General features: G+C 40.6%; 1 long non-coding RNA gene across 1 annotated transcript in view; it reads left to right on the forward strand.

The window, feature by feature from the left end:
- LOC148110659 (uncharacterized) overlaps positions 1 to 14,634 on the forward strand; it is a 29,185-nt gene that overhangs the window by 12,692 nt on the left and 1,859 nt on the right. The window lies entirely within an intron of this gene.

The following is a 14,634-nucleotide window of genomic DNA, read 5'->3' on the forward strand; positions in this document are numbered from 1 at the left end:
CTTTCCTGCATACAGAGCCTCAGCCAGCACCATTATGGCATTCCTTATGGAGTGCCCAATTCACAAGCATGGAATCACTCATGGTATCCATGTGACTGGGGGTCAACTTCATCATCTGACCAGGGGAGCAACTTCACAGCAAAGGAGCTGCAGGAGGGGGGCCCATGACCATTGGATCTACTGGTCATTTCACTTATCACACCAACTAGAAGTAGCAGGCCTGACAGAACATTGAATGACCTGCTGAAATTATAATTGAGTGCTAGCTTGGAAACATACTTTGGAAGGATGGAGAATACGTACTATAAGATGCAGTATATGTACTTACTTACACTGACTCAGATTTCTATATATGGCTTGGGAGCCATGGAGTGGAAGCCTGAGTGGCTCCATTTACCACCATTTCTAGAGACCTCTTGGGGAACTTTGTGATTCCTGTCCCCACAGTTCTGGGTTCTTGTAGGGTTATAGGTTTTGGTCCTGAAAGAGGAAGCATTCTTGCTGGGGTCCTATTGAACCACAACCTAAACTGCCACTGGCCACTGTGGACTCCTGTGTCCAGGGATCAGCAAGAGAGAAAAGAGTCACCATCCTGTCAGGGGTAATTGGCTCTGATTATCAAGAGGAGATAAGGCTGCTGTTATACAGTAAGGGCAGAGAAGGATATCTATGGAATGCAGGGGATCTGCTTGCAGGCTTTGTGGTACTCTGTTGACCAGTGTCACTGTGAAAGGAAAAGTGCAGCAACTCTGACTGTTGAAGGAGTCAGGGTTCATACTCCTCAGAAATGTGGGTTGGCTACACCACCATGTAACCTGCCAAGACCTCCAGAAGTGATATCTCGTGCGTAAAATTTAGAATGGATAGTAGAAGAAGAAACTGATGAGTACCAACTGCAACCCTACAATCAACTGTAGAGATGTGCTGTAGTTTATCTCATTCTAAGTTTTTCTCCACTGGAAGAAAGCCCGTATGAACCATGGAGATACAGAAGGATATGTTGCAGTGTTCAAAGCAAGGAAATGCTCTCTTTGTGAAGAGATTGAGGCAAAGACTGAATATGGTGGGGCGACTATGGTTTGACCATTTCTGCTCAGACAGAAATTTCTCCAAGAGGCAGTATTTGCTCTGGAGTTTGCTATTGGACTGCCCGAAACTTCCTCAGAGTTGCACCATGGTCTGAAGTTCTTTCTACCTAATCCCCCATCCTTCCCCTTCTTCTTTAGCAGAGATCAGACCTGTGCTGTGGGCTGAGACTTTCCATACCTACTCCTATTTATTCCCTTTCTCCATTCTCTTTCACAGGCATCAGCCTCAGTGAAACTCTTGCATTCCTAACTCTACCTCGGCATCTGCCTTCCAGAGAGCTCAAACTGACACACCAATTGTGAGACCTTCCCAGCTTGTGCATTTCTGTGACTCAAGTTAATAAATCCTCTTTTTTAAAATCTCTTTTAACTTTTTAAATTATGTTATGTTAGTCACCATACAGTACATCATTAGCTTTTGATATAGTACCTTTTTTCTTTTTAAAAGAATCAAAGTTATGTGTACATATTTAAAAAGCAAAACAGTCTTACAAGGTTTGTAATAAAACACAGCACCCTTCGGGTCCTCTCCTGTGATTTCTTCCATGTAATAAGCATTTATTTCTCCTTGTTTATCTGATTATTTTGGTGTTTCTCTCCATGTCTCCAAATAACATGATTGTATTGTTACTACTTAGTTTTTCCATTTTAGTCATTATCTATTCCACTGCAGAAGATTAGGATTTAGCTCTCTTTCCATCCCCTACTCTTACTGCTCATATGCACACTTTCCATAGTTTTTATACTCCAAAAGTGTTAAATTATACTCTGTTATATCAATATTCAATGTTTACATGTGATGACTAAGTGATTGCTATTCAGAGTTAAGCATTGTAGTAAACTATGATTACATTTATTTTCTTGCAAATTGAGGTTTATTGTTGTCTTTTTTTTTTTAACCTTCTTAGTTCTCTATGTGCCCATCACTAAGGCAAGCCCGTGTGTCTAAATACCCTCTTACGTGCCTGGGTAGCTCAGTCAATTGAGCGTCTGACTCTTGGTTTCAGCTCAGATCATGATTTCAGGGTTGTGAGATTGAGCCCGGAATCAGGCTCCACACTCAGCACGGAGTCTGCGTCAGATTCTCCCTCCCTCTTCCTCTGCCCCGCCCCATTGGTACTGTGCTCTCTCTCTCAAAAAAAATCCCCTCTCAAGATGTTGAGGCATGTTATGTGTTCTATCACATTCATCTTCATGAAGAAGTCTTTCTCTTGGAGCCTACTGACTTGGCCCATTAGAACTCATTGCCTTCTATGCATGGTGTCCAGATGTCCACCTGGCTCTTCCCTTAACACCCTCCTGGGATTCCAAGAGTTTCTCTTACATGTTCAAGCTCCTATGTCCTATAACCTGTGTCCTTCTCTTATATGGTTTCTTCAGTTACTATGTTGGAAAACGTTCTCAAATAACTTTTTGAGAGAGGATGCATAGGAGGTGAGATGTTTTTGAGACCATAGCTGTCTGAAATCGTTTTTATTCTACCTTTTCATTTTACTTTTAACTTGGTTGGGGATATAGAAGTTTAGGAATTAATTTTCATACAGAATTCAGAAGGCATTTCTTTATTGCCTTCTAGTTTATAGTTTACTGAGCAACTGTTATGTATCAGATTGTTCTATATTTATCCTTGTGATACATCTGATATCTGATCTTCTTGCCATCCCAGTATTCTAAAAATTCATGAGCTGTGTTTTGGTGTACAAGGCACTCAATTGTACTAGGCACTTAGAGTACCCTTTCAATCTGAAAAGTCTTGGCCTTCAAATATGGGAAATTTTCCAGATTTCTTTCCTTTGATGATTTTTTCTCCTCTTCTTTTTTTCTGAAACCCTGTTTATTTCTACACAGGCACTCTGTATCACCTTATCCTCTTTTCCTATTTTCTACATCTTGGTCATTTTACTCAGTTTTCTAAGAGATGTCTTCAACTGTATCTATCAGCCCTTACATTGAATTTTAAATTTATATTTTTTTAATTTCAATTTTTTGTGAGTATTCTAAATGTTTCTTTTTATCCTGTTCTTGTTTCACTGTTGAAAAATCCTTTGTTTTTTTTTTTTTTTAAATCTCAGGACTAAATTAAGACTGGGAACAGGGCAGCTCTGGGGATGTTGATGTCAAGAATTAGTGAATTTCATGCTAAACCCTAAGATGATAGGTCCCAATTATGGTAGTCTTCTGCTTTCTCAGTTCAAATGACAGGAAGTGGTTGGCTGGGATTGATTGGTCCATCCAGGATAGGTATTACTCCAGCTCAATCAATTAGAACCAAAGATTAAGAATACTACACTTGACTATACCATACTTGACTATACTAAACACGACTCCCAGGGTCTCACTATTGATAGTTGGGGAAACTGTTCTCATAGACGGAAGATGTAGCATAAGCAGGAAGATTTATTTCCCAAAAGATTTGTTTCTCTGGTATTTCTTCTTGAGATACTGGGAAAGTATTCTTTAATACTTTTTATACTTGAAACAGTATGTATTAGACCATTGAACTTAAAATCATCTATAGAGGGTGAAATACTCTGCATTTAAGATCAGTCTTTATGGAGTAAAGATTTGTTTTACATGAATGTCCCTTGGAGGGGTTGCTTTTTAAAGATGGGTATCTTCAGGCCCTACCTACCTCCAAAGGTTCTTATTCATTTGCTATGGGATGGAGCATAGGAATTTGTATATTTAACAAATCCTGGATGGTACTGATGTAGTATTAAGAACCACAATTAGAGAAACACCTGTAGAGAAGGCCTTTTTTATGCTTGTTACCAAAAAAATCTGGTTTTATTTCAGGAGTCAAAGAAACACATGAATTCGTTAAGGCAGATATATAAAAGAAAGAGGCATTTATTTTTTTTTTTATTTTAATGTTTTTTATTATATTATATTAGTCACCATACAGTACACCCCTGGTTTCTGATGTAAAGTTTGATGATTCATTAGTTGTGTATAACACCCAGTGCACCATGCAATACGTGCCCTCCTTAATACCCATCACCAGTCTATCCCATTCCCCAACCCCCCTCCCCTCTGAAGCCCTCAGTTTGTTTCTCAGAGTCCATAGTTTCTCATGCTTCATTCCCCCTTCTGATTACCCCCCCTTTCTTTATCCCTTTCTTCCCCTACTGATCTTCCTACTTCTTATGTTCCCTAGATGAGAGAAATCATATGATAATTGTCTTTCTCTGCTTGACTTATTTCACTTAGCATTATCTCCTCCAGTCCCGTCCATGTTGCAGCAAATGTTGAGAACTCGTTCTTTCTGATAGCTGAGTAATATTCCATTGTATATATGGACCACAACTTCTTAATCCAGTCATCTGTTGAAGGGCATCTTGGTTCCTCCCACGATTTAGCTATTGTGGACAATGCTGCTATGAACATTGGGGTGCCTATGGCCCTTCTCTTCACTACGTCTGTATCTTTGGGGTAAATACCCAGTAGTGCCATGGCTGGGTCATAGGGTAGCTCAATTTTTAACTTTTTAAGGGACCTCCACACTGTTTTCCAGAGTGGCTGTACCAACTTGCATTCCCACCAACAATGTAGGAGGGATCCCCTTTCTCCACATCCTCTCCAGCAATTGTTGTTTCTTGCCTTGTCAGTTTTTGCCATTCTAACTGGTGTAAGGTGGTATCTTAGTGTGGTTTTGATTTGAATTTCCCTGATGGCGAATGATTTTGAACATTTTTTCATGTGTCTGTTAGCCATTTGTATGTCATCATTGGAAAAGTGTCTGTTCATATCTTCTGCCCATTTTATGATTTATTTGTTTCTCGTGTATTGAGTTTGAGAAGTTTTTTATAGATCTTGGATACCAGTCTTTTATCTGTAGCATCATTTGCAAATATCTTCTCCCATTCCGTGGGCTGCCTCTTAGTTTTTTTGACTGTTTCCTTGGCTGTGCAGAAGCTTTTTATCTTGATGAAGTCCCACGAGTTCATTTTATCTTTTGTTTCTCTTGCCTTTGGAGACGTGTCATGAAAAAGGTTGCTTTGGCCGATGTCGTAGAGGTTGCTGCCTATGTTCTCCTCTAGAATTTTGATGGATTCCTGTCTCACATCGAGGTCTTTTGCCCATTTGGAGTTTATCTTTGTGTATGGTGTGAGAGAGTGGTCAAGTTTCATTCTTTTGCATGTAGCTGTCCAATTTTCCCAGCACCATTTATTGAAGAGACTGTCTTTTTTCCACCGGATGTTTTTTCCTGCTTTATCAAAGATTAGTTGCCCAAAGAGCCAAGGGTCCATTTCTGGGCTCTCTATTCTGTTCCATTGGTCTATGTGTCTGTTTTTGTGCCAGTACCATGCTGTCTTTGTGATCACAGCTTTGTAGTACAGCTCGAAATCCAGCATGGTGATGCCCCCAGCTTTGTTTTTCCTTTTCAACAGTTCCTTGGCGATTCGGAGCCTTTTCTGGTTCCATACAAATTTAAGGACTATTTGTTCCATTTCTTTGAAAAATGTCATCAGTATTTTGATCGGGATAGCATTGAAAGTGTAGATTGCTCTGGGTAGCATGGACATTTTAACTATGTTAATTCTTCCGATCCATGAGCATGGAATATTTTTCCATCTTTTTGTGTCTTACTCAATGTCTTTCAAGAGTGATTTATAGTTTCTAGAATATAGGTCCTTTACGTCTCTGGTTAAGTTAATTCCAAGGTAACGTATGGTTTTTGGTGCTATTGTAAATGGGATGGATTCTCTAATTTCTCTTTCTTCAGTCTCATTATTCGTGTATAGAAATGCAACTGATTTCTGAGCATTGATTTTGTATCCCGCCACATTACTGAATTGCTCTATAACTTCTAATAGTTTGGGCGTGGATTCTTTTGGGTTTTCCATATAGAGTATCATGTCATCTGCAAAGAGAGACATTTTGACTTCCTCTTTGCTGATTTGGATACCTTTGATCCCTTTTTGTTGTCTGATTGCTGTTGCAAGGACTTCTAGTACTATGTTGAATAGTAGTGGCGAGAGTGGGCATCGTTGTCGTGTTCCTGATCTTAAGGGAAAGGCTTCCAGCTTTTCCCCATTGAGAATGATATTTGCTGTAGGCTTTTCATAGATCGTTTTTATGAGATTGAGGAATGTACCCTCTATCCGTACACTCTGGTTTTAATCAGGGAAGGATGTTGTATTTTGTCAAATGCTTTTTCTGCATCTATTGAGAGAATCATATGATTTTTTAATTTTTCCTTCTGGGTAAAACCTATGACACTGATTGATTTGCGAATGTTGAACCACCCTTGCATCCCAGGGATGAATCCCACTTGGTCATGATGGATAATCCTTTTAATGTACTGTTGGATTCTATTAGCCAGGATCTTGTTGAGGATTTTGGTGTCCATATTCATTAGGGAAATCGGTCTGTGATTCTCCTTTTTGATGGGGTCTTTGCCTGGTTTGGGGATCAGGTAATATTGGCCTCATAGAATGAGTTTGGTAGCTTTCCTTCTGTTTCTATTTTTTGAAATAGCTTTAGGAGAATAGGTATTATTTCTTCTTTGAATGTTTGGTAGAATTCCCCAGGAAAACCGTCTGGGCCTGGAGTTTTGTTTTTTGGAAGGTTGTTTATCATTGTTTCAATCTCTTCATAATTAATTGGCCTGTTTAAAAAATCAATTTCTTCCTCTTTCAGTCTTGGTAGTTTATAGGTTTCCAGGAAGGCCTCCATCTCTTTTTATTGGCATAAAGCTGTTGATAAAAGTTTCTAATAATCCTTCCAATTTCATTGGTGTTGGTTGTGACCTCTCCTTTTTCATTCATAATTTTATTAATTTGTGTCCTTTCTCTATTCTTTTGGATAAGTCTTGCCAGTGGTCTGTCCATTTTATTGATTCTCTCGAAGAACCAGCTTCTAGTCCTGTTGATCTGCTCTACTGTACTCCTGGTTTCTGCTTGATTGATTTCTGCTCTAATCTTAGTCAACTGCTTCCTCGTGCGTGGATTAGGTCTGTCCCTCTGTTGCTGTTCCAGCTTCTTGAGGTGAGAATATAAAAACTGCATTTTAGATTTTTCTATTCTTTTGAGTGAGGCTTGGATGGCTATGTATTTCCCCCTTAGGACTGCCTTTGCAGTATCCCATAGGCTTTGGACCATTGTGTTTTCATTCTCATTGGTCTCCATAAATTGTTTAAATTGATTTTTGATTTCCTGGTTTATCGAATCATTCCTGGGCAGGATGGTTCTTAGTCTCCAAGTGTTTGAGTTTCTTCCAAATTTTTCCTTGTGGTTGAGTTCCAATTTCAGAGCGTTGTGGTCTGAGAATATGCAGGGAATAATTTCAGTCTTTTGATATCGGTTGAGACCTGTTTTGTGACCCAGAACATGGTCTATTCTTGAGAATGTTCCATGGGCATTAGAATAGAATGAGTATTCTTTGGTTCTGGGGTGTAGTGTTCTATATATATCTATGAGGTCCAACTCATCGAGTATGGCATTCAAAGCTCTTGTTTCTTTGCTGATTTCTTGCTTAGGTGGTCTATTGCTGATAGTGGAGTGTTGAGGTCCCCTACTATTAGTGTATTTTTATCTATATGTCTCTTTATTGTGGTTAAGAGTTGGCTTGTGTATCATGCTGCTCCCCTGTTGGGGGCATATATATTTATAATTGTCATACCCACTTGTTGGATACATCCTTTAAGAATAATATAGTGCCCTCTGTGTCTCTAACTATAGTCTTTAGTTTAAAATCCAGTCTGTCTGATATGAGAATTGCTACCCCAGCTTTCTTTTGAGGTCCATTGGCGTGAAAGATGGTATTCCATCCCTTTACTTTCAGTCTGAATGTGTCTTTAGGTTCAAAATGAGTCTCTTGTAGACAGCAAATGGATGGGTCATGTCTTTTTATCCAATCTGCAACCCTGTGGCATTATGGGAGCATTTAGGCCATTTACATTGAGACTGATTATCGAGAGATATGATTTTAATGATGCCATGTTGCCAGTAAAGTCTTTGTTTCTGTCGATTGTGACTTTCTGTTCTGTATCACTCTTGGGGCCTTTTTACCTTTATAGAACCCCCCTTAATATCTCCTGTAGGGCTGGTTTCATGGTTACGAAATTGGTCAATGACTGGCGATTCTGGAAGGTCTTTATTTCTCCATCAATTCTGAATGAGAGCCTTGCTGGATAAAGGATCCTTGGCTGCACGTTTTTCTCTGAAAGAGCTTTAAAAATGCCCCCCCCCAACCCTTTCTCTCATTCCATGTCTGTGTAGACAGGTCTGACGTAATTCTGATACCTTTGCCTTGGTACATAAGAAATTTCTTTGCCCCGGCCGCTTTCAATACTGAATCCTTGGATCTAATATTTGCAAATTGCACTATGACGTGACGTGGCGTAGGTTTGTCGTGGTTGAGCTTGGGAGGGGTCCTCTCTGCCTCTTGGACACGAATGTTTGTTTCCCTTGCTAGATTAGGGAAGTTTTCAGCTACAATTTGTTCAAATATCTCTTCTAGACCTCTGTTTTTCTCCACCCCCTCGGGGATGCCGATGATTCTGACATTGGAACGTTTCATTGAGTTATCTCCCATAACCTACATTCCTGAGCGTGGATTTTTTTGAGTCCAGATTCTATTTTAGCTTTCTCTTCTACTAACCCATCCTCCAATTTGCTGATATGTTCTTCTGCCTCATTCACCCTGGCCGTCAGAGCCTCTAGTTTTGACTGCATTTGGCTCATAGAATTTTTAATTTCTGCCAGATTCGCTCTCATTTCCACCCTTAGAGATTCTATATTCTCATTAACATTTTCGTTAATATTTTTTTCAAGTCTACACATCATCTTGACCATTGTTACTCTGAATTCCATTTCTGATAATTTGGTTATATCCATATCCGTTAGTTCTGTGGCAGAGGCCACAGACTCATTGTCTTTTCTTTGCTGGGGGGGATTTCTCCTTCTCATCATTCTGATGAGGAGAGGTTGCGGGGCTGTCCAGAGCCCAAATTATTGACTGGGACCCAGGCCGTGCGCCCTTGTTTTATAGGGATTTTAGGGATGTGGGCTTCTTGATTTTTCAGCCTGCCTTCTGGGGGAGGGGCCTTCCATGCCAATACTCAGGCAACCCTGTTTGGGTAGAGTCTCCGTGTCCCCTGCGAGGGGGGATGGGAATGGGCACACTGTGAGCCGGTATTTCCAGGCTTTTGTTCTCTGGCAGCTTTCCCTGGCGTTTTGCTGTGCCTCTTCTGAGTGTCAGAGTAGCAGTGGCCGAATCTCAGCCTCTGTCTCAGAACAGAGGGATCACGGACCATTCTCCACTGATGTTCTGGCCACTTTAACTCTGTTTCTGTTGGTGCTGCTCAACCCTACAGCGTCCCGGGATGTGCGCCCCACACGCGGTGTCCCAGCCCTGACTTCCAGGGCTGGCGCGTCTCTGTCCTTTGTGTTTCTAACACCGCCAGCTGCCAGCTGCCAGCTGCCAGTCGCCCCCGCGCGCTCCGTAGCTCCCGGTCTCAGTCTGGTTCCAGTGAGCACACTGGAGCTCCGTGAGAAGTCTGGTGGAGTGCGCTCCCCGCTCACAGTCACAGTCTGTTTTCTCGCAGGTGCCGTCTGCGAGTTCGCCGGCTCCCCCGTGTAGGTGGCTACCGTTTCCCGGTGCCTGAACGTGGCGGCTCCCGCCCCCTTCCGTTTATCTTCCGATATCTGTGTACGGTTTCACGGATCCCTGCTTGTACCTCAATACTCAGCGCTGGAGATGTTCATTTGTAGAGATCCAGATGTATCTTCCTGCGTCTCAGGCTGATTCCGTGGATGTTCAGGCTGGTCTGGTACCTATCCAACTCGACTCAGGGGACCGGCTGAAAAAGGGGTCCCTACTCCTCTGCCATCTTAACCTACTCTCAGAGTTAGGTATTTAATACCTTATTGGGGGATGTTTTCCTTAACTCACTAGTTTGGATGGCCACCAGAATAAATTCTTCTTGGCAAGAGTTATGAGGTTGCTGCCAAAAGTTCTTAGTGAAAAATTAACATTGAGAATTCACATCAATGAGGGCATGGCACAATATCGTAATTATCACGGCAACCTCATCACCTACTGGCCTAATCAATTTTCTGGGGAAAATGTTTCTTATCTCTTAAAGAGAAGTCATGTACTTTTAAATTCTCTGTGTCCTCAAATGTATCAATGTTATAACAATGACATTGGACTTAAATTTTATGAGGAAAGCATCCTATATGCTATCATGTGACTCAGAAATGGGATTTGTGGAGGAAAATTTGTAAAAAGTTAATCCATGTTGACTTAGCTTTAGAATGAGTTAGCATTCAATTTCTTCCTTTTCCTAGGTTTTAACAATTGTAATGACACATCGGTAGGATTTTTTTCTGCTCTTCATTCACATTCTTTTAGATATATGAAATTACTACTTAATTATAACATTTTTATAAATGTATCAAGAATTTTTAAACGTTTTTATTTAAATTCAATTAATTAACATATAATGTATTATTGGTTTCAGAGTATGTATAGGCCTGTGATCAATCAGTCTTATATAATACCCAGTGCTCATTACATCACATGCCCTCCTTAATGTCCATCACCCAGTTACCCCATCCCTCCACCCCTTCTCCCCTCCGGCAACTCTCAGTTTTTTTCCCGAGATTAAGAGTCTCTTATGGTTTATCTCCCACTCTGGTTTTATCTTGTTTTATTTTTTCCTCTTTTCCCCTATGATCCTCTGTTTTGTTTCTGAAATTCCACATATCAGTGAAATCATATGATAATTGTCTTTCTCCTATTGACTTATTTCACTTAGCGTAATACTCTCTAGTTCCGTCCATGTCATTGCAAATGGCAAGATTTCATTTTTTGGTGGGTGTGTAATATTCCATTATACACACACACACACACACACACACACACACACACACACCATATGTATCAGGATTTTATTTGGGGAAATGCCTGTATGTAAGGGAATGAGCTAGGAAATGGCCAAGAAACCATTAGACCATGATGCAGCCTGACCCTGAGTGAAGGAGAGAGAGTGGGTTGGGCCCAGATTGCTGTGCAGTCTGTAGAAAGTTCAGCAAGGCTCTCAGGTAGTTCTCAAGCCAAAGTTGGCTGAAAAGGGAGACCCTTGTCTCCTTGTCACCCAGGAACAGATCTACCTTGGTATTCCAGTCATACTCGGTCAGTGGAAAGAGCAGCCTGTGGGAAGCGTGACCTCCGTGCAAATGTGGAGATGGATTCAGAAACGCAGCTGCTGGGGCCCTTAGTCAGTGGTGCTCCCTGCAGTAGGAGGTCTGTGAAGGGTATTCTCATGGCTGCACCTCAGTCTTTTCCAGGATCCGGTGGTTGGAGTGGAAGATGGGCAGCTCCTCAAAAAAAAAAAAAAAAAAAAAGAGAGAGAGAGAGAGCGCGATTTTTGTGGACAGCTAAAACAGTAACATCTAATACATTAAGAATTGTCAAAATTCTTCTAAGAGGCCTCTACAGCCCAGCTCTTCCTTTTTATTCCTACAGCTGCTACCATTGTCCCCCTACCGCTGCTACCATTGTCCATACTTCCATTATCCTATTTTTGGACCAACAGAGCATCTTCTAATTAGTTTCTGTCTTTCTTCTCAACCTTCTTCAACCTTATAATTTTGTTTTAGGACATCATTTTGAACATATCAGTTTCTTACTAAAGGCCCTGAAAGATTTCAGGAGAGTCTCAAATTCTCAGTCTGGCATTAAGGACCTTCTAATATGACTCTTACTATTCCCTAGTGCAACTCCTGTATCTTGCAAATATCACCATCCTTCAAGCACATCATGTTCATTTTCACCCTAGACGTGTCTTAGAGTTATAGAGTCTCAGAGATGAAAAGTCTGTATGAGTATCAAATGGTCTCCATTCTAGCTTTTTGACCTCAGTGAGACTAGAGGTGAATCTTTGGGGATTAAAGCAAAAGCATAAAAGAAGAGAAGGGAAATGAGAGACAGAGAGAGAGAAAGAGACAGAGAAAGTGAGAGATGAAGGGGGAGGGGTAGTGCAAGTTCTAAGTTCTGGTCTGTGTGACAAAACCAGCATGTGGTCCTTAGGATTTTGAAAGCAGGTATCTGGGATGAAATGAAGGCAGCTGGGGCTCTGGACTATGGGAGAAAGAGGGATGGAGAGAGTATGGAATGGGTTTCAGAAAGGAACACTTTCTAGCAAGAAAAAAGCCCACCTGAGAAAACCTCATCATTTCCAACTATCCCAAGGGCCTTTACCAACACAGGGTTAACAAAACAAACAAACAAACAAACAAACAAACAAACAACCAAAAAAATCCAAGAGAATATGAGGGGAAAGAGATGGAAGAAAGGAGGGATGGCAGCTTCCCACTTCCAACCATCTAATGTTTTTGTTGACAAGGCCTGTTAGCATAGTTCTGTTTCCAATAGAGCTTGCATGTAGGGTAGGATTACAATCTGGTTTACTGTGGTAAGAAATCCAATTATTTTACACACTAAACCAAGAGGGATTATTTGTAACAATAATAATCTGGGCATCAGGGCTTATAACAAGCCAAGATCTGTTTCTGCGCAGCTGCCACCCACTGGTTTTGGCTCTAACTCTTGTGACCATACAGAATAAGCCTGATCCTTTTTCATCTGGCAAGCATTCAAATATTTGAAAGCAATTACCATGGAGTCCCTGAGTCATTTCTTTTTCAGACTAAACATTACCAGCTTTTTAACCTTTTCTTGTAGAATGTAATTAGAAATATTTTGCTGCTGAATTCACTCCAGGTATTTTCTTACTAGGGCAGAGGAGACTGGGATTACTGCTTTCTTTGTGATAGATAATAAACATCTAAAATTACAGCCTAAAATCACCTTAATAATTTTAGTAGGCACCCTATATATGAAAATTAAACTTATTGTCAGTGAAAACTCCAGTCCTTTACACTTGTGCTGCTCCTGACCTAGGTCTTCTGTACTCTGTTTTCTTTCATTTATTTTATTCATTTGTTGAGGATTTCTCATTACTTACATTTTTACTAATAAGGAACCACCGTGGGTTTGGTACTGGAAGTGGGAAAAATTTATCACTACTGGGATCCTCTCCAATTGCTGTGACCCAGGGAAGCTAGAGATGGCAGGATCCTGGGTCAGGACTGAGAATGAGAGAAGCAAAATGTCTAGGGTGCAAATTTAAGGAGGCACTCACTCTCAGGTTTGAACAAGCATGGTAGTACAGGTGGTATAGTGTTGGACAGAGTTCTTATCCAGCCTCCTCTCTAGTTTATTGCTTTGGATAATCTGAGAACATAGATCAGGTAGGTTAGTTCAGGTGTCAGCCATTTTAACTGCAAAACAAAGTTCTAGAGTTAGTACTTTTATATTCTGCACAAACAACCACACATGTATATACTCTCATGTAATATACATGAGGGAAAATTATAGTCATTATATGGCATATGGTCAGAGTGAGGGAGTTCAGACTAGAAGATTGGGATTTTTCCTAGATCTTCCCATGATGGTTAAGGAGAGAGAGGAGAAGCATACAAATCCAACCTTTGTCCCCAATTTGGACAAATGGAGGTGTTTATACTCATTGTTTCCTTTGGGCTGTGAATCCTTCCTACCATTGTCCAAGTTTTTCTTTAAAATTGTCTCTTGGATCTAGGGGCGCCTGGGTGGCTCAGTTGTTAAGCATCTGCCTTTGGCTCAGGGTGTGATCCCAGGGTCCTGGGATCGAGCCCCGCATCGGGCTCCCTATTCTGCTAGGAGCCTGCTTCTTCCTCTCCCACTCCCCCTGCTAGTGTTCCCTCTCTCGCTGGCTATCTCTCTCTCTCTGTCAAATAAATAAATAAAAATAAATAAATAAATAAATAAAATTATCCCTTGGATCTAGAGTTTCCCATTTTGCAGAAATAAAGCTCAGAACATTAAGTGACTTCCCAATGACCAGCACAAAAAGAAAAGCTCTCCATAGGAAATTTGAAGAAAATAAAGAATTTCAGCTGTGATTATATAACAAAGCCTCAGACATAAAAGGAGACGAAATCAAAAGGGAATGGTCCCTAACAGAGAACAGTGAAACCCTTTCCAGGAAACAAAGCAAAGGGAAGCACAAGCAAAGATGGGTTGGTTGAATGCATATCTCCTCCCTCAGATTAGCTTACCTTGTCCAGCTCAAACCAAATCTATTTGAGGAATTCCCCATTTTAGCTTTCTCAGTGAAAGGGAACCAGGAAGATGAATGAAACAGGTGAGTACTTAGGACTCAGTCTAGGCCCTAATCAATGATGAAGGGATACTCCAAATTTTCTAATATATGTAAAGGCAAAAATGTCAGGAGAATTCTTACCTCTGATTGGGGGAGAGAGGTTTGGAAGGAATCAGAGAGGGGAAGGAGCCGTTTGAAGCTTTATTTTCAGAAAATCATTATATACTTTTAATATTAAATGCTATTCTTGCTAGTTGTGAAAAACTCAAAGACCATGAAATGATAAAACATAAAGTGAAAGTCTATTCTATGCTTCTGGCCTTCCAGAGGAAACAACTGTTAATAGTTTGGTATAGATCCATCCAATACTCCTGTGCCTTAAAAATGTAT

This window comes from Ursus americanus, chromosome 2, assembly GCF_024610735.1.
Source record: "Ursus americanus isolate L20-20 chromosome 2, mUrsAme1.1.p, whole genome shotgun sequence".
NCBI classification, from domain to species: Eukaryota; Metazoa; Chordata; class Mammalia; order Carnivora; family Ursidae; genus Ursus; species Ursus americanus.